Source organism: Octopus sinensis, linkage group LG13 (assembly GCF_006345805.1).
Source record: "Octopus sinensis linkage group LG13, ASM634580v1, whole genome shotgun sequence".
Taxonomy (NCBI): domain Eukaryota; kingdom Metazoa; phylum Mollusca; class Cephalopoda; order Octopoda; family Octopodidae; genus Octopus; species Octopus sinensis.
The window spans coordinates 62,991,534-62,996,533 of NC_043009.1; positions in this window are offsets into that span (position 1 = coordinate 62,991,534).

The following is a 5,000-nucleotide window of genomic DNA, read 5'->3' on the forward strand; positions in this document are numbered from 1 at the left end:
GTGCATAACTGGTACTTAATTTATTGACCCTAAAAGGATGAAAGGCAAAGTCAACCTTGGTGACATTTGAACTCAAAACGTAGTGATGGGCGAAATGCTTAGCAGTATTTCGTCCCAAACCAGTTGCCAAACAGGGGTGGGGAAGCAAACACGCACACATGCATTCAACATTCTACACATACATATACACATGTATGCTCACGCATACACACATGTGTGCGTACACACACACACATATATAATGAGCATCTACACAGTTTTTGTCTGCCAAATTCATTTACGTGGCATGAGTTGGCCAGGGGCTATAATAAATGACACTTGCCCAAGGTGCCACATAGTGGGACTGAACTTGAAACTGGGTGCTTGCAAAGCCAGCTTCTTAACCACACAGCCATCCATGCCTGTGCCTATCTTAACATGAAAAAAGACTGGAATATTTTAAACTGTCAGCTTTTTTTTTCAAATGGATTTTTCAATAGTCCGTGTGGTGACACCTAAATGCACCAACCGATTGTGACCGTTTTCCAGCCTCCTCTGGCACCTGTGCTGGTGGCACATAAAAAGCACCCACTACACTCACGGAGTGGTTGGCGTTAGGAAGGGCATCCAGCTGTAGAAACTCTGCCAGATCAAGATTGGAGCCTGGTGCAGCCTCCTGGCTTCCCAGACCCCGGTCGAACCGTCCAACCCATGCTAGCATGGAAAACAGACGTTAAACAATGATGATGACTGTAATCATTCTGGCATGACAAGGCCAATGTCTTTGAGTTAAAATGATGTCTTTCAAGACACCATTTCATTTCTTTGTGAGAACTGTAGAGGAGTGAAAGGAGACATTGTGACTGGAAGCGAGGGAGAAAGAGTGATGTTGGAACTGGAAGAGAGGGGAAGTGACATCATGTCATTTGAATAGCCTCTTTATTCATCAGAATATCAAGGGGTAGGGATATGTGGAAGGGATCTCCTAGGAAGAGTAGTTTCTGCCAGGAGGTTGGGGTAGTGTACACATAGGTACAACCAATGAGTTCTGCTGATCCTTGAGAAGCAAAGCTGGATACCCTGTTCTGAGTTTGTCTTGCAGTAGGAGCGTTCTTATTACTTGTCTTTCCTTCTACAAGAATGTTGGTGATTTAGTGGAAACTGTGGTTACTGCCAGTGTCTCATGACTGGCTCCTGTGCTGGTGGCACATAGAAAGCACCATCTGAACATTTTCAATGCCAGGTCTGCCTGACTGGCTCCCGTACCAGTGACACATAAAAAGCACCATCCGAATGTGGCCGATGCCAGTACCCCCTGACTGGCTCCTGTGCCAGTGACACGTAAAAAGCACTATCCAAACATGATTGATGCCAGGCCTGCCTGGCTGGCTCCTGTGCTGGTGGCACATAAAATGCACCCACTGCACTTTCAGAGTGGTTGGCATTAGGAAGGGCATCCAGCTGTAGAAACTCTACCAGACCAGATTGGAGCCTGGCGCAGCTGCTGGCTCTCCAGACCCCAGTCAAACTGTCCAACCCATGCCAGCATGGAAAACAGACGTTAAACAATGATGATGATGATGATGATGCTGATGAATGTTGTCTTGATAGCAAAACCTGTTCTGGTGCCAGCCAACAACTTTCACTCCATTGAAGAAGCAGCTGAGTGGAACAATCTTTCTAGTCTGGTAGCACAAAATACACCTGTATCTTGTAAAGTGATTGGTGAGTAGAGAATGTACGTAAAGGGTTTGGAGGCTCCTTTATTTAACATCTCTAGAGTTGGTACCATTAAAAAAAAAAAAAACTCACACCTAGTACATTCTGTAAAATGGTCAGTAGCAGGAAAATTATTCGACTTCCAAAAATGAAGTGAAATGATATGTACAAGCATCAGTTTTTGGAAGTAGCAGCTCCCAATAGAAGACTCAAACTGAGATGATCCATTCAACCCATGGAAAACAGACGTAAAAACAATGATGAAGGCTGGAGGGTATATCAGCCGAAATGTTGTGATAACATAAAAAGAAGATGAGGACAAATATCCGTCAAATGTAAATTACATAATTCCTCATCTCTTAAATATAGAACTATGCTTTTTTTTTTTTTCTATACATGAATACTGTAGAGTCATGTGGCTTAATGGTTAAGGTGTCAGCACCATGATCATAAGGTTATAGTTTCGATTCTTGGACTGGGCAATGCATTGTGTTCTTGAGCAAAACACTTCATTTCACATTGCTCCAGTCCACTCAACTGGCAAAAAATGAATAACGCTGCAATGGAATGGTGTCCTGTCCAGCTGGAGAACACATACGCCATAGAAACCGGGAAACCGGGCCCACGAGCCTCGCTAGGCTTTAAAAAGGGCGCATTTCTTTTTTTATACATGAATAGTGCATTATATACAGCAATTTGCAAAACAGCAAGTCCTCTTGTCACTGTTGCCTCATCTTTCATGGAGCATATTGCTCTGTTGAATCTCTTTTAATTACGATCACAATATTTTGCTTCTGATGTTTTGTCTCTGAAGAGTAGATTTCGTTTGTGAAGCAGCTGAGGAATATAAAAATGGAAAATAATCATTCAATTATTTTTCTGAAATGACTGAACGGAGGAAACTGTTGTAGATTGTGCTTGTGAGTTGTTTAGGTTACTTGTGTATTGGACGAGAGATGAAGGTAAAAACTACCGATAAATACGTAGATAGACAGACAGACAGATAGATAGATAGATAGATAGATTGATAGATAGATAGATAGATAGAAAGATAGATAGATAGATAGATAGATAGATAGATAGAGATAGATAGATAGATAGATAGATAGATAGATAGATAGATAGATAGATAGATAGATAGATAGATAGATAGATAGGAAGGTAGGCTGATAGATAGATAGATAGACATTGAGACAGACACAGATAAATAGATAGAAAGATAGATAGAAAGATAGATAGACAGACAGATAGATAGACTGATAGATAGATAGATAGATAGATAGATAGATAGATAGATAGATAGATAGATAGATAGATAGATAGATAGATAGATAGATGCACGAAGTTTCTTATTGTAAAGAAAGCAACATTAAAATATAACAGAGAGTAATGAATATTTATATACAAGTTTTCTTAGAAATTTGAAGAATAGAGATTCATAATTTTTTTCTCCATTTTGTAATGAATTACTTCTGCTAAAAGAAACGTCCCACCTTTGAAAGTGGTTGTTTAATAAGTTAACTAAATGTTTTAACGATCATGTTTAGAAATGTGTATGTGTCCGTCTGTGTACATACATTCATACATGCATGCATGTATACGTACGTACCGAGAGAGAGAGAGAGAGAGAGAGAGAGAGAGAGAGAGAGAGAGAGAGAGAGAGAGAGAGAGAGAGAGAGAGAGAGAGAGAGAGAGAGAGAGAGAGAGAGAGAGAGAGAGAGAGAGAGAGAGAGAGAGAGAGAGAGGCAGACAGATAGAGGGTGATTAATGTCTGTTTTTATGTTGGAAAATTCTGTTTCTCTTTTTTTAAAAAAGAAATGTCTTTTTTTCAAAAGTGTTAGCTTTATAAGTTAAGAATGTTTTCCACTGTGAGTGGGCGCTAAAAAGTTCCGGCTTTGGGTAAAAAAAAATAAAATAAAATAAAGGAGGATTGTTTAATTGTGATTTTATTCAACATATTTCCCTCTCAAATTCACACACTTATTGCAGTGGTCCTCCAGTTTTTCTAAGCCCTGTAAAAGAACTCAGAAAGGTTAGGCCTCCAACAAGGTCTTTTGCGACATCCTTAAAGCCAGGAACTTTTCAGCAGCCCTTCGTAAATGTGTTTATCTGTGTAAATTCATATTCAACATTTTTGCACTCAAATGTAGAAAGACCTATGTTATAGTAACTGTCTGAGAGAAGAAATCCTCTTTATAGACGATTGGGATTAAAAAAAACCCACCAAGACGAGCGCTCAATGACGTCATTGAACCGTAGATAATGAAAGTCGTTCATAGCTCAATAAGAAGTTCCATTCTTATCAGTAAACAACAAAAAATACGTTTGCTGGTATGTGCTAAGCTTTGTCACGCAGGAATTACTCACCCCAAGAATAAGCCATTTCTAATTCTGGAATCCAAAGATAAGCAAACTGTCTTTATAATTATAATACCTATCTACTTGTAATCTGAGAATGTTCTTACAAACGTATGTACATCGCACACCTTCTGAACCTCTGATAGAAAACATGTAGCGCTAGGCTTAGACTAAACCACGAAAAGGACATTTTCCATTCGTTTGCATCCGAGTTGGGCATGACAAGAATAGGACCTTTTATAGATTTCAATATTTTTTATTTTCTTTCCGTAGAATTTAAACTTTTGCGGTATTTCAGTGCAAACGGAACCAATTTGCTCACTGGACGAGAATCCAACAGACTCTTCGAACTTGGATCATTTAGACCACACTGGAACGTATGATACTTCACGAAGTTATAACTCTTTCGATGTACGACAATACTTGACATAAAAAAAATGAAAACTAAAGCACCAACAGATACCAATTAATCCTCTTTTGCAGCAGATTTTGCTTGATCTTCCTTGGATGATTTTCCCGTAACAATTTACCCTTTTCATTTGTTAGTAACTCTTTGCCTTTCTGCGGGGCGAGTTGATATGAAACGGGTTAAACGAAACTTGTAAGTCGAGACAGCCAAATAGATAGGAGGTCAAATATTTAAATCAAAACAACAGATTCAAAACTGACAATTTTTTTTTATAGTCGCACATGCCACGAAATTACCAATAACGTTAAGTGAGGACTATTATCTCCATAAATACACGCACGCACGCACACATACTTACATACACGTATATATTTCTTTATTGCCCACAGGGGGCGAAACATAGAGGGGACAAACAAGGAGAGACAAAGGGATTAAGTCGATTACATCGACCCCAGTGTGTAACTGGTACTTATTTAATCGACCCAGAAAGGATGAAAGGCAAAGTCGACCTCGGTGGAATTTGAACTCAGAATGT